Below are 24,469 nucleotides of genomic sequence, written 5' to 3' on the forward strand. Positions count from 1 at the left end.
ACCTAGTATAAACATAAACTACAAAATATGCTGGTTAAGTAAAGAACATTAAAATTTGAAATAAATATGAAAAATAAATTCTCAATAACTCAGCTCTTTTAACACAAGACAGGTGAATACAGACATCAAATCTCTTTATAGACACTGGCGTTTCCTTGTCCATGGACAGAATCCAGCTCAGGTGGAGGCCAGGTAATCACACTGGAAGCCACCTACATGTGGACAGGTGCTGTTTGATTTAAGTTTGAGCTCAGGAGTATTAAAAAATTTATCACCTTAGCTTACGATTCAGTTACAACAATGGAGAAAAGAGTTCAGGATTTGTAAAATAAAGTTTGTTTATTTTTAAATCAATCACTGCCTTGTTTTTCCTCATCTGAGAAACAGGAACCAATTGGATTCTTTAAAGATAAAATAGGGTGATTGATATGGAAATGAATCCAATTTTGAAACTAAAGTGTTATAGACGTCCAGGAAAGCACATGGAGACCCTTGTCCCTAGCCTTGCTCTACACTGCACTCTCGCCTGGCCCCGTGGAAACTAGATCATTAGTCAAAATCAGGATTGGATTTGGCCTGAAGTAACTGATGGTAGGAGGGTAAGTATGTGTTATATAAAGTCCTGGAAATCCAACGGGCCTCTGATCATAAACTTACAACACTTCAAATTCATCACCAGTTAATTTAGCAACTTATGTTTTGGCTTTCGGTTCACTTCTATTAGCCTTGCTTTCCAAACAGATGGCTAACGCCTTCAGGGATTTGACATATATTATTTTGCTGTCAAAGAATAACCTCACACGTTCCCCACACATCGAATGTGTTTGTTAAAGAGCAAGAATGAGTGGAAAAGGGAAAGAGAAATGAAGCACACCCTGTGTCAAGATTTTTATTTTTTGTGCATTTCATTATATTCTTATTTAAATATAAAGCTTTCAAGAGCTTTCTTGCCTCTTGAAACCTAGAAAAGACCTATGAAGCTTAATTCTAGTTCCATTGAATGACAAAAATGATATTTATGTTTACAAATTTTATAATCAAACTGACACCTATATTTCTGCTCTTATCTTTTCTTGAACCCTGACTGGATCATCTAAGAGGTGAAATTTAGCAAATGCTTCAATTTAAAAATTGGGACTTTTGTCTTTCTTAGAAAGGATTCATTAAGCTTTACAAGCTCTTTGGTATGAAATGGGGTCAGAAATTTATTTTGAAAATCTTAATATCACTCTTAGCCACTTGTCTGTCAGTTTGTCATATCATCGTACCTTGCACGTTGCTGAGATGTTGGAAGCTATGTCAGTGATATTCCGAGTCCCAGCAAGAATACTCATGGTTGACAGACTTCTGAGAAGCTAGCAGGCTAACAATAGGCTGGGAAGAAGGAAGAAAGTGTCTGTTTCTGAGGGATTAGCCACTGAAAGCCATAAGAATAAGCAGAGCATCGTCAGACATACTGTCGGGAGATGAGCCCCTCAGCTAACAAGGCACTTAAACTGCGACTGAGGTCGAGCTTCTTCCTCAAAGTGGAGTTGAATTTCATGATATGCAGGCAGCAGCATAGCTTTCTGAGCCTGCCTCCCATGGCCCCTACCCAAAATCAGAAGAAAAGGCTGAAAACATCCATTCATAAAAGGAGAGTATAATGCACAAAATATTAATCTAGGAAAATTGGAAGTCATTAAAAATAAAATGGATAAAGATCAATATCCTAGGTAAGACTGAGCTGACATGTATCAATATTGACAGTTTTGAATGGACAATTATATGGTTTACTATGCCTGGAACGACAAATTCAAAAGAAATTGTGTCATGTCACATTCATCCACCAAAAGAACATTTCAAGCTGCCTCTTTAATTATAATACTGTGTATAATAGAATGATATCTATCTGCATACAAGAAAGTCCTGTTAATAAAACAATTATTCAAATTATGCATGAACCACTAAAGCTAGTGATGAAGAAATTGAAGAATTATACCAACTTCTTTGGTCTGAAATTGATCAAGCATGCAATCAAGATGCAGTGATAATTATTGGCCATTGGAATGCAAAAGTTGAAAATAAAGAGAGAACAGTTTTCCTCTTTGTTTCCTCAGTAATTGGGAAATATGCCCTTGGTGATAGAAACAACAGTAGAGCTAGGATGACAGAATTTTGCAAGACCAACAACTTCTTCGTTCCAAATACCCTTTTCAACAGCATCTGAGCGAGTCTACATGTGTACCTTGCCAGGTGGAATGCACAGGAATAAAATCCTGATCGTTAGCCAAAACAAGACGTCTGACTCAGAACAGGGATTGGCACCTCATCAGACCCGAGTGGAAAACACTCATAAGCAGACAGACCTGGAACTGTCTATTTTTGGGGTGGGAGGTGTTTATTTATTTGTTTGTTTTCTTTTGCCCTGTATCTATCTATATAAGATAGGCAGGACAAACTATCCAGAGGAGAGAACAATGGGACCGGTGGTCACAGTGGGGTATTGGGAAAGGAGGGGGCAGGGAGGGGTCATGGGGAGCCAACAAACTTAGGGATAAGGAAACAAGAGATATAAAATTTATGGCAAGGAGGGGATATAATCCCTGGTGGGGCTTGATCAAGTGCAATGTGTCCAAGAGTAATAACTGAGAGCTGAATGGCAGGTGAGCACGGTAGCTGGACAGGAGCAAGGTGAAAGGAAATAGAGGGAAGAAGTAGGAGGCAAAGGCTATTTATAGAGGTATAGCTGTAGGCATGTACATATGTAAATGTATTCTTTTTTAATGAAAGGGATAGAGGCTAATGTACATAATGTTATATATCAAGTATTAAGATAGCGGATGGACTTTGGGCTTCTACACAAGGCCTCCCTAAACACAGGAACACTTTTTTCCCTAGTAACCTGGCACTCTTTGATACTCACCTTCCAGACATGATAACTGAAGACCAAATGGATGCATAAGCATATGTGGTGAAGAAAGTGAATGGTATCCAGTTACCAAAAGATCTAGCATCTGGGGTCTTAAAGGCTTGAAGTTAAACAAGCATCCCTGTGGCAGGGAAGCAAATAAGCCCCCATACAAGAGCCCACCAGCCTGTGTCATAGGGATCAGGGATCAGCTATCAAAAGATCCCAAACAATTATATTGATGTGAAAGAGAGGGTTGGGATGGAAACCCAAAGCCCATCTGTTGACATTTGGACATCCCCCACAGAAGGGGTACAAAGAAGGGACGATTCAACCAGGGTTCAGTATAACAATGATGAAACACCTCATTCTACTAGTTCATGAAAGCTTCCTCCCCACGACCCCTCACTACAATGACTTAGTTTTACTTTACAAATCCACCTAGACCAGAGTGCACGCACTGATACAGATAAGAGCTTTCAACACAGTAGTGGCACAGTAGTGGGAGTAGTGGTATCATGAGGCTAGGGGGATGGGTATGTGGGGGGGGGGGGTGCTGGGAGAAAGGGGGAACCCATCAAAAGGTTGAATATATAGCCCATATATCCAACAGAATAACAGAAATGTGGGTGAAGGGAGACATTGGATAGTGTAAGACATGAAATAATAATAATATATAATTGACCAAGGATTCCTGAGGGTGGGAGGACACAGAAGGAAGACATAAAGAGGAGCTGATACCAAGGGTGTAAGTAGAAAGAACATGTTTTGGAAATGTTAGTGGCAATATAATTGAATTATGGATAGTTATATGATTAGTAAGAGCCCCCAATAAAATGATTAATAACAACAAAAATAAAACAAGGTCTGAGTCAAACTGTGGAACACAATTTCTCATCAATAAGCTCAGGTTGAAGTTGAAGGATATCAAAACAAGTCCACAAGAGCTAATTAAGGGACTATTTCAAGAATATATTTGATGCATTGAACCCAAATGACAGATAACCTGATAAGTAGTGGAGTGATATCAAGAACAACATGTAAGAAGAAAACAAAGCACTTATTGTTCAATTTTGTTTGATATGACTGAATTATGGAATGAATGACAAATGTTTAATTCCCAAGTGAAGCATAATTCCATCACATGTATTAAATAATTTTTTATTTAAAAAAGTATAGAGCTAGGAATAAGTTCTGATCCCCCATTAAATTACTTCTTACAACATGGCCCTTCTTGATACCCACCTTTATAAAAGATCACTGAAGCTAAAGGTGCTAAAACAAAGTGTGCTGAAGAAAGTAGATGGTGCCTGGCTATCAAAGAAAATAGTGTCTGGGCTCTTAAAGGCTTGTATGCAAACAAGCAGCCATCTACCCAATGAATCAACTAAGTACACACAGAAGAAGCACACAAGCTTGTGTGATCCAAAGATAACTATTACAAAGTTCAAATATGGTGAAAGGGAAAATATCGGAGCTAAAATGAGGAAAACCCAATTTGTAGACGGCTGTGGAGGACGGTGAGAATTAGGTCTGCAAAGCATATTGACAGACCTAGCCACTGGCAAATCCTCTAGAGTAGTGGTTCTCCACCTGTGGGTTGTGAGCCCTGTGGGGGTCAAACGACTCTTTTACAGGGGTTGCCTAAGACCATCAGAAGACACACTTTTCCCATTGTCTTAGGAACCGAGACACTGCTCCTCTTTCCATCTCCACGGGGGCCCACCCACATGCAGCTACGCCCACATACCAGTACCCAACGTGAAGACTGTTAGCCATGCTGCACCATGCTTCCAGAGAAAGTTTCATTTATTTGTCATTAGAAATAAATAGTCCACAATACATAATTTCCTATTGCTTTTATGATGTCACCATCTTTTAATTATGTTCAATTTGTAACAATAAAATACATACTGTATATCAGATATTTACATTACGATTCATAAAAGTAGCAAAATTACCGTTGTGAAGTAGCAATGAAAATAATTTTGTAGTTAGGGGGTCACCACACATGAGGAACTGTATTAAAGGGTCGCAGCATTAGAAAGGTTGAGAACCACTGCTCTAGAGCCAAGAGCAAGAGTCCCAAACAGCTCTACGATCAGGCAGAGACCATTGTAACCTTGATTATGCTGGATCAAACTTGATACTTGACCAGTCGACCTCCCTATAGACACGACCTAAATCTGTACTGTGTACAAGCAGCTCATGGTTGTTCCATGACAGAAATTCCGTCCCTGGCTTTTTTAATGTAGATGGGGGTCTTCTCCCACTGACACATTATTTGTATTTTTGTCTTTACACCAATCGAATCATACCCTTACCAACTTACTGCCATCTGTCTTTCATTGTTTTCTGTGGGGTTTCCATGCTGTGAAGCACAAGACTGGCTGTATAATGATAAGAACTGATACAATGAATTGTGCCGCAATGAACACTGCAGCACTGATGTCTGGCCGTGGTTTGTTTCTTGCCTCTTCTGGGTATATGCCCAGTAGGGGGGTTGCTGGGTCGTATGGTAACTCAATTTCCATCTGTTTGAGAAATCACTAAATTGATTTCCATGGTGGCTGTGAATACCTACAGGTCCACCAGCAGTGGATGAGAGTCCCTATCCCACCACAGCCCCCTGCCCCCCAACATTGTTGTTTTCTGGTTTTTTGAATTGGGCTATCTTTGAGGGTGTTAGGTGGTATCTCATAGTTGTTTTGGTTTGTATTTCTCTTATGATCAAGAACATTTTCTCATATGTTTATTGGCCATTCAGATTTCAGACTCTGAAACTTCTATTCAGGTCCTTTGCCCACCTCCACAGTGGGCAATTAGTTTTTCTCTTATTGTAAGCTTGCAAAGTATTGTAGATTTTAGTAATAATGCCTTTTTCTGATGTGTCATTGCTAAAGATGTTTTCCCAGTTGGTGGACTCTCTGATTACTCTCTTGGTGAATTCTTTAGATGTACATGGGTCTTATATTCAGTATATGATCACTGAAGACAAAGCGGGTGCATAAGCAAATGTGGTGAAGAAAGCTGATAGTGCCTGGCTATCAAAGGATATAGGTCTGGGGTCTTAAAGGCTTAAAGATAAACAAGCGGTCATCTGGCTGAGAAGCAACAAAGCCCACAGGGAAGAAGCACACCAGCCTATGTGACCACAAGCTGTCGAAGGGATCAGGTATCAGGCATCAAGGGACAAAAAAATCATATCATTGTAAATATGGGTGAGTACAGAGTTGAGACTTAAAGCCCATCGGTGGGCAACTGGACATCCCCTTACTGAAGGGTTGTGTGGAGGAGGTGAGGCAGTCAGGGTACATGGTAGCAATGATGAAACATATAACTTTCCTCTAGTTCTTAAATGCTTCCTTCCCCCACTATGATTATCCCAATTCTACCTTACAAATCTGGCTAGACCAGAGGATGTACATTGGTACAGATAGCAACTGGAAACACAGGGAATCCTGGACAGATGACCCCTTCAGGGCTAGTGGTGAGAGTGGCAATGCCTGAAGGGTAGAGAGAGTGTACGGTGGAAAGGGGAAACCGGCACCAAGAATCTACATATGGTCTCCTCCATGGGTGATAGGCAGCAGAGAAGATGACAGGGGAAGACATCAGTGTAACATATGACAAAATAATAATTGTTTATGAATTGTGAAGGGTTCTTGAGATAGGGGGAGGGAGAGGGAAAAATAAGCAGCTGATGTTAAGGGCTCAAGTGGAAGGCAAATGTTTTGAGAATGATGATGGCAACAAATGTAAAGATGTGCTTGACACAATGGATGTATGTAGGAATTGTGATAAGAATTGTACGAGCCCCCAATACGATGATCTAAAAAAAAGAACTGATGCAATGTGTTATAGGGAATGCAAGGGTGAGGGATGGGCTTTAGGGATTGGAAGGGTATTTGGGGAGTAAATAATGAAGGTGGGAGGGAGGAAGGAGCCCTAGAACCGATGTTAATTGCAACACTCAATTTAAAGGCGAATCAACCATGGGGGAGGGAATACGCTATGGTAGCTGTGGCGGTGATTGCACAATTCCCCTCGATATGATTGAACAATTCAATTATATGATATGTAAATTATGTGCCAATAAAACTGTTGGGGGGAAAAGACAAGAAAGGAAGAGAAAAACAAAAGGGATATTTTGAAGATGCTTATGTGAGAAAGTGGCTAAAAGTCTAGGTAGGTTAAAAAAATTATATATATATATATATATATATATATATATGCAAGCATTAAAATCAGTTTTCATCACGTATCCAAATTACAGTGAACCTTTTATGTCAGAATAAAAGTGGGGCCTTTCAATGCATGATCTTTCATAAGTACATAGCCATGTCTTTCCTCTGAGATGTCTCTGGGTGAAATTAACCTCCCAGAATTTCATCACCAGCCAAGTGAGTTAACTTTTTGCAGGACCCAGAGATCCTAGGCAAGCATTAGGGCAGAGTCAAAGGAGAGGGAGAGAGAAGCCACACTCATGGTGACTAAGAAGGAAGTCTATACAAATTTAGTGGCAGAGACAAGAGAGAGATATTATAGCTGTTGTTAGGTACCGATGAGTTGGGTCTGGCTCACGGTAACCCTGAGTGCAACCATGCAAAACACGGCTGAGCCCTACACCATCCTCACAATTGCTGCGCCAATGAGTCCAGCCACTGTGCCGATCCATTTCACTGAGTCATCCTTTCATTCCCTGGACCCCTTCTCTACCAACCAGGATGTCCTTGTCTCAGAAGTAGTCTCTTCTCGTAGCATGTTCAGAGGACATGAAATTAATTCTTCCATCCCTGCTTCTAAGGAATATTCTGACTGGGCTTACGCTAAGACAGAAGTATTTGTTCTTTTGGAAGCCAACAGTACCTTCAATATTCTTCCCCAAACCATAATTCAAATGCATTAATTTCCGTTCTTCCTTTTTCGTTGTCCACCCAAAGTATATGGTCTATTACCGTAAAACGTATATATATTCTGTTGTTGTTTAACATAACAATTAGGTCAAATTGGTTTATAGTGTAGAGCAAATCAATATACTTATTGAATTTTTTGCAGTTTGTCTTATTCACTATTGAGATAGAAAAACTATTTAAAAAAGAAAAACTATAATACCTGACTGTAATTGGATATTTTGTGCATGACAACAATTATGTAATTCACCTTTCAGTTGTCAATTGTTTCTTTCAATATTTTGAAACTCTGCTACTAAATATATAAATATTAAAGATTTTTAGTCCCTCTCCATTAATTGACCCCTTTGTCAATATGAAATGACCTTCTTTATCCCAGGTATTATTTGTGTTCTAAAGTCTATACTTTTAGATATTAATAAAATCCCTCTGGCTTTCTTATAATGAAAGTTTGTCTGATGTTTATTTTTCGGCCATTTTAGATTTAACCTATGAAAGTCTTATATTTTATATTTGTTGCTTAAAGGTAGCAGAGAGCCTATCTGTCAACCTCTGACTTTTAATTGGGGTGTTTAGACCACTTAAATGTAGCAAGATTATTGAAATATTGATGTTGCTATAAGGTACCTCCAGTCAGTTCTGACTCATAATGATCCTATGTAGAACATCATAAAACTCTGCTCTATCTTGTGCCACCCTCACAATTGATTTTTATGCTTGAGCCCATTGTTGACGCCACCATGCCAACACAGATACTGAAGGGACTTCCTGTTTTCCCTGCACCTCTGCTTTACCAAACATGATGTCTTTCTCCAGGGACTGGTCTCTCCTGACAACATGTCCAAATGATATGACACAGCGTCTCTCCATCTTTTCTTCTAGGGCAATAATTCTTCCAAGCATCTGGTTGTTCTCTTGGCCATCGATGGTACCGTCAATGTTCTTCACCAGCCCCACAATTCAAATACACCAATTCTCCTTCAGTATACTTATTCAGTGTCCAATTTTCACAAATGAGGGGATTGAAAATACTCTGTCTTGAATCAGATTCACCTTAGCCCTGAGCATAACATCCTTGCTTTTTGACATTTTAGAGATCTTGTGCGGCAGATTTACCCCGTGCAATGCATCATTTGATCTCCTATCTGCTGTGTCCATGAGCACTGATTATGGACCCAAGCAAGATGAATTCATGACAACTTCAATCTTTTCACAGTTCATCGTGGTGTTACCTACTGGTCTAGTTATAAGGATTTTATTTTTCTTTACCCAAAGTTGTCATTCATATGAAGGCTGCAGCCCTGGATAAATTTACTTCTACCAATTCATTATTTCCTATGTGTCTCATATAGTTTTGTTCCTCTTTGTTTGCATTTTTGTTATACAATACTATCCACATTGTGAGGTTATTAGCTATTATTCCATTTTAAAATTGTTTTAGCCTTTGTTTTTAGATCGATAGCTCATATCTTTAGTGCGCCCTATCACATACCTATACTATAAGGACCTTCCTTTTGTGACTTTGTAACCATTGTGCTATTGTAAAAATATCATTTGTTATATATAACTCCTTTATTAAAATGTAATTTTTTATCAATAAATTCGCCTTTAAAAGTAATAAGCCATGATAAAGCCTATAATTACCCAGGTAGCTGCTATTTCTGGGGCAATTTATTTCTTTACTGGTAGTTTCAAGTGGTATCATTTTATTTCTGGTTGAAGGATTTTAAACTGTCTTATGGTTCCAGTTAATCTTTGATGACATTTTATGAGTTATATTATCAAAATGTATATATTTGCCTTCATTTCAAAAAGTTATTTTTGCTAGATGTAGAATTCTAGGTTCATTTCCGCTGTCCACCATCCCTGGTCTGCATCCCATGTTTTAAACACATCTTACACTGCCTCCTCACTGCATTTATAACAGAAACTATGTTGTCATTCTTGGTCTTTGGTCTCCAATGGAGTTTGCTTTCTACTGCTCTAATATTCTCTTATATCATTAAAAAGAAAATTATCACCCGTTTTTAGCAGGTCAATTATAATGTGTCATTCTGCAATTTTTTTTGTGCTTGGGCTTTTTCAATCTTCTTGGGTCTTTGATTTTACAGTTCCTAGTGTAGGTATTTGAAAAATTTTCCCTATTTTTTTTCCTTCAAGGTATTTTCCTCCCCTTGTCATCTTCACTGAGCCTTTGAGGGCTCCAGCAGGGAAGGCTTTTGAAGTTGTCCCAGAGATCAGGAATGCTGCTTTAATTTGTGTAACTTCTCTTTCTCTGTGTGTTTCTTTGGATAGGTTGCTATATTATCAATAGTAATCAATTGATTATATTTCTTTTTTTTCTCCTGATTCTATTTCTACAATGTGAAATCTACCACTGATTTTATCCAATGCATTTTTCATGTCAAACATTGTGTTTTTATTCTGTATAATTGTGGATCATTCTGTATAATTCTATATAAATGCATATTGGTATACATTCTAAGTCAATAAGTTCATGGAAAATTGAATTAAGAGAAGATGGATTCTTCCCCCACAAACTTTTTAAAGTCCCATCATAGAGTTATAACACATTTTAATGTGCTTGCTTGCTAATCCGTATATCTATTCTATTTCTAGTTAATTTGGCTGAATGGTCTTTTTCTTTATTATGTTTTGACTTCTGTTTCTTTGCATTTCTGTAAATTTTGGTATTGTGTGATGGATGTTGTGAATTTTGTTGTTTTGGGAGCTAGATATAGTATAGTTTCCATATATTTCCTCAGTTTAAGTAATTTGCTTAAATTACTTGGAAATGAATCTTTCAGGTCTTACTTTTATGCTGTATTTGGTAGTCCTAGAGTGGTGATCAGTCTAGGAATAGTCCGGCCTCCCCACTGAAGTAAAATACTTTTATGTACAGTAGCCAAAGCTTTATGAAGTTATTGCATTTTGGCTGGCTGAAGTGGGCATGTTGCTGTGTGCCTAACACTTTTATCTATCAGCCTGTAGGCTGTTCTTTCCACTTCCCCCACCCCATACACGATGATGATCCTGTGAAGCTATGAAATGGTCTCTCTGCTTTTCTTTCCTCTATGCAAACCCATCTCCATATTCTCCCCTCTGGCTCCATTGGACTTTATCTACCTTCTCTTTTCCTCGGCTGGACAATTCTCTCAAGTGAAACAGCTGGAGCGGTCATAGGACATCTCTTCTCAGAGATCATTATTCATTGCTGACCTATAGTGTCCCATGCATTTTGTCCACATTTGGTTGTTTAGAGAAGAGGATCTATACAGCTTCTATTTTTTCAATTGTATTGGAAGTATAAGTCCCAAAAGTATGTTTTCAGATCTGACAAAACATTTATCAAAGAATTCTGGTGGTGCAGTGCTAACAAAGTAGCCAGCAGTTCAAAACCACCCCCTGCTCCACAGGAAATCATCAACGTGACTATTGGTTTCCTCTAAGATTATAGCCCAGGAAATCCACGATACAATTCTGTGGAGTGTCGTAGGGGCTGTGTGAGATGGTGTTGACTCTATGGCAAAGGGTAACACATGGCAGAATCCTTAGGTAATCTAACTTCTCTGCATCACAGATGAAGTTTCACTAAGGAATGATTATTGAGCTATTTAATAAAAGTCCAATGTCAGAGAAACTTGGCAGAATATCTCTGCTTACAAGAGCATGAAAGGGGGTTTCATGGGTCAAAACCAACATGTAATTTCTCAGTTCCTCAAGAAATAACATCTTAAGTATCCAAACTTGCTGTCTGTACCTCCATTTGCCTCACAGCACATTTCTTTAATGACAAACTCTGAGACAGTGTAGTCTCTGGTGGAATTAGCAGAGGTACAGTGCACGTTGAGATGTTTAGAAGCTCACAAAACTGCACTCTAAATAGGAGTGTCATCTGGGAAATGTACGGTGATTATGTGGAAGGGATCAAGAGGAGGAAAGAAAATAGTTTTTATGTGGTAAGTACGTAAATACAAATTTAAATCTATAATCTCTTGTTTCATTAAATGAGTTGAAATGGAAGATCCCCTTCATGCTGTGCATTAACTACGGTTAAAACAGAAATACTACAAGTGGATGGATTTAGCAAACAGACATTTGTTCTCCCATGTTTAGCAGGGTAGGAGTGCAAAGTCAAATTGCCAGCTCCAGAAAGGATTTCTCTCTCGATGACTCTGGGCAAAGCCCTTTGGATCAATGTTCCCCTGGTTTAGGGGATTCTCATCACTGGGGCCCTGGCCCAGGGACATGCGCTGCTCTCAGCTCTCCTTTCTTGGTTGCAGTAGGAAGTCCCTCTGATCACTCTTTTCTTGTTTATTTTTTATATCTAAAAAAATTAATTGACTCTCGATGCAACCTAATCCTAAAGCTTGCATCCCACTTTATGAACATTCCTGTTATAGAGATTATGATTACAACATGAAAGAAAATTTTATCAGATGATAAATTAGAGTATAACTACATAAAACAGAAAATCATGGGCTCATCAAGTTGACCACTAAACTGATCTTTAAGCTGATGCATCTGATGGAAGAAAGAATTAATGCATAAGAAAGTATGAATTGGGGAAGTATGCTGTTATGCTTTTAGATGATTGAATTTGACAAAAATTATTTACTTAAGGCAAAATGTTATCCATAAAGGGTAGTATGACAGATGAAAGAGTTAAAAATCATGATAAGGTCTTTCTTTGCTTAAGAAAAAAGGATGTAAGTGTTCACCGCTGGCCAATGTGAGAAACACACACGAATGCACACGCACAGGAGTGTAAGTCAAAAGCATTGCTACAATATAATGCTTTTATTTTTTAAACTTTCAAAATAAGAAGCTTTAGCTTCTTAATAGATCCTCTATCTACATCTTGATAGATCTTCTATCTACACATATTCACTTCTTAAGGTTGGGTTTCATCTCTAACTTCCCCACTGAGTCCTGCACTCCAATCCACACCTTACAAAAGAGCACTCTGTCACCCTGGAGGGACTCTAATTGTGTCCCTTTGAAATGTTCTTTGAGCTTAGAAAAGAAGTCTAAAATCAGGACTGAAAGCTATAACAGCAATATTTTGTTACTTACCTAAGAGAGGAGAGAGAGAGAGAGAGAGAATGTATATGTAAAACCCAGTGTCATCAAGTAAAATTTGATTCATAGTGACTTTTTAAGAGAGAGTAAAATTATTCCATGGGATTTCTGACAAAAGTAAATATTTACAGAGCAGACAGCCTCATTTTTCTTCCCTGGATCAGCTGCTGTGTTTGAACACCTATATTAAGATAGCATCCACATGAAAAGAGAGAGCTACAGGGCTGGCCCCAACCAGAGCCAAACTGACCCCCTCCCTAGAAGGAGGTGTGGCGGAGAGCAGAACTGAACCTGCAGGTTGGGGAGAGGGGCCAGCATGTCATGCCCACATGGAGGCAGGCCAGGAGGGAGGAAGAGAAAGAGAGCCCACTGGAGCGCATGCTGGCACACCAGGCCTGGAGCATGACATCCTGCAGGGAGCTAATGGGACACTGAAGGGACTGGGCAACTGACAACAGTACTTGTCATGCTGTCCCCTCACTGGAGCAGTCACAGGACATTTCTGGGGTCACACAGTGGGGAGGCAGTGCCTGTCTGAACCCCCTACAGCAGAGCAAATCAAGAAGGGAGTCTACCAGATCAGCAACTGGAACAAGGCAGAGCTACGAAGCCCCGAGGAGCCCCCAAGGAGATTCTCGAGGCCGGAGGGGCAGCTCCTGGACAGTCTTGAAGGCCAGTGAACAGAGCCAGGATTTTGTGTATTTCTTCTCTCTTTGTATTTTATTTTATGTTTATTTATTATTTTCTTATTCATTTACTATTTTCATTTTTAAAAAATCAGTTTGGGCTATGTCATAGGCATGGGAGGCATGCCCAAGGGGAGAGCAACATATGTACAAACTTGCCTAATTCAATTGATGTATGGATTGTGATAAGAGTTATATGAGCCCCCAATAAATTTTTTTTAATAGCATCCCTAGGCTTAATCCACTGGCCGTGCCATCAGGGTTCCAGGTTATTATTAGTTGTCATCAGGTCAGGTCCAACCTGTAGACCTTTGCACAACAGAGCAACACGTTGCCCGGCCTGCACCATTCTCAAAGTGTTCCTATACCTGAGTCCATTGCTGTAGTCCCCTCTTGTTGAGGACTTCCTCTCTTCTGCTGCCTCTCTACTTTCCCAAGCATGGTGTCCTTCTCTGGGGACTAGTCTCTCCTGACAACATGTCCAACGGATGTAAGATGAAGTCTCACCATCCTGGCCTCTCAGAAACACCCTCCCAGTACTGCTGTAAGCATGCAATTGGCATATGATCTTGATGATATTGTACTATAATTTGAGCATTCTACTGGGACAGCTTTAATTGGAATGAGTACAAATATGGATCTCTTCCAGTCAGCTGGCCAAGTAGCTATCTTCCAAATTTCCTGGCACAGATGAATAAGTGTTTCCAGTGGTGCATCAGCTGATTAGAACCTTTCCATAAGTATTCCTTAAATTCCTGGAGTCTTGTTTTTGGCTCATGTTTTCAGTGCAGCTTGAACTGCTTTCTTACACACCATTGGCTTCTGTTCGTATGCCACCCCCTGAAATGACTGAGCGTTGGCCAGCTCTCGGGGGCACAGTGGCTCTGTGTGTTCTTTCCATGGTCTTTCGAGGCTGCATGCACTGTTCAACATTTTCCCACAGAAGCTTTCAATATTGCAACTTGAGGCTTACATTTTTCCTTCAGTTCTTTCCGTTTCTTTCTTTTTTCTCTCTCTTTTAAAGTTCCTGCTCTTTAAAGTACACTACATATGTTCTTTTATCTTTTTCCTAACTCTAGGTCTTTGCACATTTCATTATAATGTGTTACTCTGCCTTCTTTAGATTCCCTTTGAAATTCAAGATTTAGCTCTTTGACTTCATCATTTTTTCCATTTGACTTAGCTACTCTACAGTTAAGAACAGGTTGCAGAGTCTTTTCTGACATCAACTTTGGCCTTTTTGATCTTTTTAAAAATCATTTTATTGGGGGCTCATATAACTCTTATCATACACCTCTTATCACAATCCATCCATCCATCCATCCATCCATCCATCCATCCATCCATCGTGTCAAGTATCCTTGTACATTTGTTTCCCTCATCATTCACAAAACATTTGCTTTCTACTTGAGCTTTCTACATCAGCTCCTCATTTTCCCCTCACTCTCCGTATCTCCCTCCCCAATGAACTCTTAGTAATTTATAAATTATAATTATTTTATCATCTTACACCATCCAACATCACCCTTCACCCACTTCTCCACTGCCCACTCCCCAGGGAGGAGTTTATATGTAGATTCTTGTCATCTGTTCCCCTTTCTCAGGCACCTTCCCGCTACCCGCCCAGTATCGCCACTCTCACCACTGGTACTGAGGGGTTCATCTCTCCTGGATTCCCTGTGTTTCCAGTTCCCATCTGTACCAGTATAGCCAGAATTGTAGGGTAAAATTGGTATTGTGATAGTGGCAGGGAGGAAGCATTCAAGAACTAGAGGAAAATTTTATTTTTCATCATTGCCACACTGCATGCTGACTGGCTTGTCAACTCCCCACAGCCCTTCTGCAAGGGGATGTCCAATTTCCCACAAATGGGTCCTGGGTCCCCACTCCACACTCCCCCCCATTCACAATGCTGATTTTTTGTTGTTGTTCTTTGATGCCTGATACCTGATCCCTTCAATGCCTTGTGATCACACAGGCTGGTGTGCTTCTTCCATGCGGGCTTTGTTGCTTCTGAGCTAGATGGCCACTTGTTTATCTTCCAGCCGATACAACCCCATACTATATCTTTTGATAGCCAGGCACCATCAGCTTTCTTCCCCACATTTGCTTATGTACCTGCTTTGTCTTCAGCAGTTGTGTTTGGATAGGCTGGTGTGCTTCTTCCGTGTGGGATTTGTTGTATCTCAGCTAGAAGGCCACCTGTCTATCTTCAAGCCTTTAAGACCGCAGATACTCTATCTTTTGATAGCCAGGCACCATAAGCTTCTTAACCGGGGAAACAGGGAACTAACACAGGGGGAGGGTGTTGATTGTGTCTCCACAGGGAAAGAGGCACCAGACTTCAACTTGGTGCTCCAAGACAAGAATGCAAAACACTGACATGGAGCAGGAAACTGATAGAGATGCCTGAGGGGCCAGCCCCATTACTAATTAAGTAGACAGCACCACTCTCCTTCCCCCCAGAAGAATTCACTTCAGAGGACCGCACTGAGCTACAGCTCAAGGAGAGGGACTTGTCTAATCAAAGCACACAGGAGCCAATGAGGGGGAAAGGGAAAAATAAAAAGAGTGAAGCACAACCTGGCTCACCAAGCCCTGAGGACAATGTTTCTGTTCAGAGCAGCCAATGCACAGAGACGACCACAGGGCCGGCCCCACCATGGGTCACTGTGTTCATCACTGACTCAGAGCACCATGGGGGACAAACTAGAGACACACCAGGGGAATTGTGTCCACCCAGAGCCCACAATGCAGAAGCCAGCCACTGGGGCATTCAGCAAAGCAGCGGGTAGAGAAGAGCAATGAAGTCTTCAGGGGTAGATGTGGGGCCAGGGCATGGCATCCTATCAGACTCAACTGGAAAATACTCGTAAAGGAAAACAAATAGACCCTGAACTATTTATAGGGTTTTGGTGTTGTTGTAGCTATTGTTTTGGTTTCTATTGTTGCTTCATTGTATTTGATCTTGTGATGGTACGTATTCTTATTGCTGTATGTCTACCTGGAAGGGATAGATGGGATAAACAAGCCAGAAGAGAGAACAATGGGATGACAGTTCCAGGGGGACATGGGAGAGAGGGAGACAGGGGAAAGGAAGTGGGTGTTAACAAACCCAGGGACAAGGGAATAACAAGTGATTCGAAATCAGTGGCAAGGAGGGTGTAAGCGGTCTGGCAGGACTGGATCAAGGACAATATAACTGGGAGGAATTCCTGAAACCCAAATGAAGGCTAAACATGACAGTGGGACAAAAGTACATAGAAATAGAAGAAATAACTAGGAGGCAAAGGGAGTGGATAGAGATCTAAATACAGGCATATGCAGATGTAAATATATTTATATACAATGAGGGGAAAATAGATCTATATACATAAATTTATAGCTTTAGTATTAAGCAAACAGATGGACACTGGGCCTCTAATCAAGTACTCCCTCAACACAAGAACACCTTGTTCTAACAATTCGACAGTCTGAGATACTCACCTTCCTAGAAGGACTGCTGAAGGCAATGGGTGCACAAGTAAATGTGGTGAAGAAAGTTGATGGTGCCTGGCTATCAAAAGATGTAGCATCTGAGGTTTTAAAGGGCTTAAGATAATCAAGCAGGCATCTAGCTGAGAAACCACAAAACCCACATGGAAGAAGTACATGAGCTTGTCCCGACACGATTGCTGAAGACAAAGTGGGAGCATAAGCAAATGTGGTGAAGAAAGCTGATGGTGCCCTCCTATCAAAAGATATAGCTTCGGGGTCTTTTCTATCTTTTTAATAACCTTTTTGTCTTTTTAATGACCTTTGCTTTCTTCATGAATGATGCTCCTGATGTCCTTATATATTGATCTGTTCCCATTTCCCCTTACCCTCCACTTCTCATTTAAGTTGGACTGTTAACCTCTAGGTCAGCAGTTTGAAATCACCATCTGTTCCACCAGAGAAAGATGAGGCTTGGAAGTCCCATAAAGAATTACAGTTGCAGAAATGCAAAGGAACAATTGTACCCTGTCCTATACATTGGCTATAAGTCAGAATTGACTTGGTAGCAGTTAGTTTGATTTGAGTTTTTAAATATATATGTATGCACACATACCCAAATCCATACTCTCTGCTACTGGAGTTGATTCTGACTCGTAGTGACACCATAGAACAGAGGATAACTGTCCTTTGAGTTTCCAAAACTCTAAATCTGTTTTTATTAAAAAAGCATTTAAATTTATTATGTATCCCATAATGTCTAATGTTTATAGTGATGCCATTCCTATTACACTTCTATCTTCTAATCTTTTTTTTAAATTAAATATTTTGATTGGGGACTCATATCTTTTCTCACAATTCATGCATTCATCCAGTGTGTCAAGCACATTTGCACCTGTGCCGCCATATTTTCAAAGCATATTCTTCCCACTTGAGCCCCTCATATCAGCTCCCCTTTCTTCCCCCTCCCTCCCCAGTCTGACCTCCCTCACAAACCCTTGATAAGTTATAGATTATTGTTTTTATATCTCACATCATCCTCTGTCACCCCTCACCCACTTTTCCATTGTTCATGCCCCTGAGAAGGGGTTATAGGTTGATTTTTGTGTTTGATTCCCCTTTCTCCCCCCACCCCACCATCCCCTAATCTTCCTGGTATCTCTGCTCTCATTGTTGGGAATGGGGGTTATCTATCCTGGATTCCCTGTGTTGCGGGCCCCTGTCTGTAGCAGTGTGCATGCTCTGCTCTAATTTGAGTTGTAAGGTAAAATTGAGATCATGATAGTAGGGGGAAGGAAGCACCAAAGAACTAGAGGAAAGTTGTGTGTTTCGCCAGTGCTATACTTCACCCTGACTGGCTCATTTCTTCCCTTTGACCCCTCTATAGGGGGATGTCCAATTGTCTACAGATAGGCATTGCATCTCCATGCCATGGCTTCCTGCCCCTCATTCACATTGGGTATGATTTGTTCTGGGTCTTAGATGTCTGATACCTGATCCCATCGACACCTCTTGATCACACAAGCAGGTGTGCTTTTTCCATGTGGGCTTTGCTGCTTCTCAGCTAGATGGCAGGTTTTTTGTCTTCAAGCCTTTAAGATTCCAGATGCTATATCTTTTGTTAGCCAGGAACCATCAGCTTTCTTCACCACATTTACTTATATACCCATTTTATCTTCAGCGATCATGTCTGGAAGGTGAGCATCACAGAATGCTGGATTGTTAGAACAAATTGTTCTTGCATTGAGGGAGTACTTGAGTCAAGGCCCAAAGTCCATCTGCAACCTTAATTCTTAACATATAGATAAGAGTACTTAGTTCTATTTCTCTCTCTCTCTCTCTCTCTCTCTCTCTCTCTCTCTCTCTCTCTCTATATATATATATATATATATATATATATATATATATATATATATATATATATATATATATATATATATATGCCTGTATTTAGACCTTTATAAATGCCATTTGCCTCCTGGTTCTTGCCTGTATTTCCTTTTACTTTCCTCTTGTTCCATCATCATGTTTGGCCTTTATTCAGCTCCACTAGGCTTCCTATGACCTTCTCTCTATTGATTTTAGTTCACTTGCTGTTCCTTTGTCCCTGAGTTGGTTCGCCCCCCCCAACCCCCAAAACACAAACACACACACACACACATACACACTCACACACACACTCACACACACACACTCACACACACACTTCCTTTCTCCCACCTCCCCTTGCCCCATGTCACTCCCCCGGAACCATTGGTCCTGTTCTTTTCATCTCTGAATTATTTATCCCGCCTGTCTTATCTAGAGAGACATGCAGATACCGTAATAAGTACAAAAACTGGGCAAAGGCAAATGAAACAACAAAGGAAGTCAAAACCAACAAAACAATAACAACAACAAAAAGAAAGCCACTGAAAAAAATAGAAAGGCCTATAAACAGTTCAAGGTCTGTGTGCTGGCCTTTACAAGTGTTTTTAAGTCGAGTCTGATGGGGTGCCACACTCTCTCCAAAGTCTAGTTTTGGTATTCCCTGGGGATTTCATCACTTTGCTCCCCTGGCTGCTCTGTTGCATGCCCTTAGTTTTTCGCCCCAGTGTGATGGGTCAGATTATGCACAATTCCTGCACTGTGTCTACAGTATTTTCCCCCACAGTGCTATGGTTTAGTGAGGGATATCATGTCTCATGGTGAGGCTGGACTTACGGTCCTCGAGGCTTGGTGGAGAAAGCTCTAAATCTTTAGAGGAGTGGAAAATCTTGTCTTTTTCCTGATTAGCAGCAGTTGGGTTTGAACAGCCAACATTGTGGTTAACAGTCCAACTCATAAGCCACTATATCATCCATGATTCTTGCAAATATGTGTGCATGTGTATCTATGCCTATTATATTGCAATAATCCATAAATGATTAGGGAAAATATAAATCACTATTCCAAAGTTACTAATTAATAATAATTATAATACATATAAATTTACTGAAACTAGTAGAGAGTATGGGGCAATACATATTTATTCTATTTTCAATTTAACAGTTTTTTAGGAAGACAAAAAAGAGGAAATAAAAACAAATATGTTCTAGTAAGGAAAGACACTAGAGTATGGGTGCTATCGGAACTGTATTCCCACATATTTTCCTGAAGAAAATTTGAAAGCTTTATGATTGAAAGTGTAGCAAAACAGAGAGAATAGAAATGAGAAAATAGACTAAAGAATAAAGTAGAACAACTGGTCTCCTTAGTTCAATTTTGTAAACGTTCCCTGTGGAATAAAGTCTGGAGAACTTTTTGGTTATTAAGGGGTCACTGTGAGTAGAAATCTACTTAATAGACATGAATTTAAATACTGTGGGTGAAGGGAGTATTACCAGCATTTACTAAATAAAGTCCAGAAATTTCCTAAATAGCCTACAGTGCACAGGAGAGGGCCTCACAACAAAGGCTCATCCAGCCCCAAATGCCATGCCGAGGCTGAGAAAGCAGAAGAATGGATTTGGAACGTCCATAGAAAGTAGTAGGACATCTAGGTCCCCTTTTGAACTTCTCACAGGCAGGTAAATGGCTAAGTACTGTGACATTAGACCTTAGTAACTAAATAACTTATTTCTTGCATTTACTGTTTATTATCTTTTCCCTCCTTTCTTAGCTGATCTTGCAGTGTAAGCTCCATAATGGGAGGGATTTGGTCACTTTGATCCTGCATTCAAGAAATGCATGAATTCTCCATTAATAGAAGAAGAAACACATTCACAGAAAGGTCAAGTTACTCTCAAAAGTCATACCATTAGTATGTGGATTAACTCTAGAACCCATGCGTGTAACCACTTGGCTAAATTCCCTCCAATTGTGATATAAGCTTCAAATCTAACAACAGTGACAGGAGGAATGTTAGACTCAAGGAATGTTAGGCAAGGGTTTAACGGTAGACAGTCCCATGCACTTTGGAAGGGTCAGGCCTGCGAAGCAGCTGTTGCTTACGACTCCCCTGGAATTGCACTGGCGTTTGCCAAAGGATGCACGATGAGGCTGTGTGACCATATCCCCAAACTCTCTATTTTGAACAATTCTGCAAAAGCCTTCTCACCCAGCCTCTGAAACAAGGATAGCCAGGCACTACCAATTGTGAGAAAAACTGACAGCGAATTTGACAGACATATGTGGTAATACAAAAGAGTAAGATCCTGAAATGGTTTTTTTCCTGGTCATTGTTCTCACCATACTTCCACAATAAGAGATATAATTCTCTCAGGGGCAATGATCCACGTATAATTTTTTAAATGTTAAAAATAGTACTTTTGTATTTAGAGAAAGTATGAAGTACGATTCCAAGATGAATAAGTTAGACAGGCAAAGTATTGATCAGAAGTTCTCTGTATACTCGGAATATATTTTAAGTAATTTGAAGCCATATTTCCAAGATAGCTACAAAATAAATATATGTCTTCCCAAGCACTCATTTGGCTGACAGTAGAGAAAATCTAATGCTCTATAGATTACATATTCTCATTGAACTCACTAAAAGCCAATGAGGTAATGTTGATGTTGCCAAGTAAAAAATTGAAAACCAGACTCAAAGTCTTAAGAACAGGAAGTCTGCCCTGGACACTAAATTGGATTTGGAGGGTTGTGGTTGAATAGAAAAGAAATACAATTAAGAGCCCTTAAAAAAATCAATGAATATATTCTTTAGGATATTATATTTGTAATACAACACCTCATAGAGGTTTATATATATTCTTAATTTCTATTTATCCCTGTTTGGGAATTTATTCATTCACACTGTAATTCAATAAAAGTTTGTTCACCTCCTATCATGTGGCATGGCCCTGTGAGTTTTATAAAGTTCAGGAGGACCTGTCAACTTCTGGCCTCAGAAGCACCATGACCTGGCAATGGGATAAAGAACTATTCCTGAAGTCTGTTCCTATCCCCTAATCCATTTAATAAATGTTACCAAATTGATTTTCTTTCACTCCAATTTTGATAATGAAATGCTGCCATTTCAAGGTGAGGTATAGAAAATAAGTGATGTTTGCTGTAAATATAAACCAAAAACCCACGCTTACAGTTATCAAGTCAATGCTGACTCATAGTGACCCCTGGTGGGTTTCTGAGACTGTTTATGGAAGTAGAATGCCCAGTCTTTCTCCCAAGGAGAATCATAGCTGACTCAATGACAACAAAAACCTACCAAAAGTTATAAACAATATTGGTAGCACACATCTGCATTGTGGTAGACTACTCACAGTCCTCACCTGACTCCACTCACCAACGTGTCACTTCCATTCTCAAAGACATTAAGTAGCTACATATAACCCCCTTCCTGGGGGACGGGCAACAGAAAAGCAGGTGAAGGGAGACGTCGGACAGTATAAGGCATGACAAAATAAATAATTTATAAATTATCAAGGGTTCATGAGAGAGAGGAGGGCGGGGAAGGAGGGGGGAAATGAGGAGCTGATACTAAGGGCTCAAGTAGAAAGCAAATGTTTTGAGAATGATGAGGGCAACAAATGTACAAATGTGCTTGACACAATGGATGTGATAAGAGTTGTAAGAGCCTCCAATAAAACGATTTTTAGAAAGAGATTCAGTAGCTCTTATCAAATGAAATCCAAACTCCATAGTATGGCCTTAACATATTCTATCCGCCTCACCCCTCATTAACACTCTACCTGGGTGAGAGATCCAGAACTTCCCTCACAAGGGCTGGGCGGCAGCAAGCTGGCTACAGTATGGCTCAAGGGTTTCTCCTGTCTGCATTTGCATAACAACATACTGTGCTAGTTTACACTGCAACGTTATAAACCTGCTCTAACGGCTGAAAGGGGAAGATGGTGGAGCAAAGAAAGTGATTATGTGGGAATGGAAAACGTAATGCCTACAAATGTATTTCTGCATTCAATTGGCTATTATAACATTAAGAAATTTTATGTCTGTTTATACAGAACCGTGGTATATGCTTTTAATATTTTCCAAGACTTGGGTCTTCAGGTTGTAGGGGATATGTAGTCCTCCTAAAGTTAATTGGAAGGAGGAGAGGGCTTCTGAGCTTCCTGGAGGGAAACATCCATTATCTTTTCATTCTACTTTCTACAAAACTTTTGAGGTTCACTTGTTCTTTCTCAGCTTTCTGGGCTTCTTTGGATTGGTGTATGTTTTTTATTAAAGCCTAAAGTTTTGTTGTTGTTGTTGTTGTTGAAATATCGTTTTAAGTTTTTATTATCAATAAATTGGGGATTTACACTTTATATCATTATGCTTGTATTCAACAATGTACACAGCTCATCAAATCTCCCCATAGCTGCTCTAGTAGGGCTACACTCCACTAAATAGGAAACATCCTCCTTTTTTATTAAAATGATTTTGATTGTGAATTAAATGTCTTTAATCAACATGAAGTTATTTCATTTTCTAATTCTTCTTACGTTGGTTTTGTACAAATTTGTCATTTCATTTAGGCTGTCAAATTTATTAGCAGAGAGCTGTTCATAATATTTCATGGTTATCCTTAAGATGTTAATAAAATACACAATGATTTCCCTTCCCTCTTTTTCTGAAGTTAGCAATTGTGTTTTCTCTCCTTTTTTATTAATAAATCTTGCAAGAGGCTTTGTCAATTTTATTAATTTTTTTCAAAGAATCACCTTTTGAGTTTTCTGATGTTCACTATGGTTTGGCCAACATCCATTACACTAATTTGCATGTTATTTTATTATTATCCAGATTCTTTTACTTTGAGTCCAGTCTAGTTCAGAAATTCATCAGCATCACTATGGAGTGAGTCATTTTGCCATTCATTCCTACTGGTCTTCGTGACCCCCTTCTCATATCCATAAGAGACTTAACTCTATCAAAAGATCTATGATTGTTGGAAATTAGAGTTATGTACTGAGCACTTTAAAGGTTAGCACTTCGAAACACCCAGGTACTCCATGGGGAAAAGATGAGGCTTTCTACTCCTGATAAGAGTTACATTCTTGGAAACCTCATGGGAAGTTTCACCCTGTTCTATAGGGTCGCTATATGACAAAATCGATCCAATGTCAGTGAGAGAGAGAAAGAGATATTGATGTAATGGAAATTTGTGCTAAGTCACGGGTGGATAGAAAGATAGGCATCAATGAGTTAATGAAGAACAAGAGATAGAAGCATACCGTAGAAGGACAAGTAATGAAAGAGGTTGGGTTTATAATTTTCCATGTGTCCTGCATGTTCATTGCAAGATAAACACTTACTCACTGTGGTCAAGTCGATTAGGACTCAGAAGGACCCTCCAGTACAGAATAGATCAGCTCCTATGGGTTTTTGATATTGTGCCTCTTTATGGAAGTAGAAAGCCTGGCTTCTCCCATGTATGTTAGACAGTAACATCAAAACAAACAAACAGACAAACAAAAACCCGCAGAGGATTCCAGGGCTAGGGTTAT

General features: G+C 39.7%; 1 protein-coding gene across 1 annotated transcript in view; it reads right to left on the reverse strand.

Annotated features, from left to right (window-relative positions):
- USH2A (usherin) overlaps positions 1 to 24,469 on the reverse strand; it is a 987,589-nt gene that overhangs the window by 800,922 nt on the left and 162,198 nt on the right. The window lies entirely within an intron of this gene.

Source organism: Tenrec ecaudatus, chromosome 1 (assembly GCF_050624435.1).
Source record: "Tenrec ecaudatus isolate mTenEca1 chromosome 1, mTenEca1.hap1, whole genome shotgun sequence".
Taxonomy (NCBI): domain Eukaryota; kingdom Metazoa; phylum Chordata; class Mammalia; order Afrosoricida; family Tenrecidae; genus Tenrec; species Tenrec ecaudatus.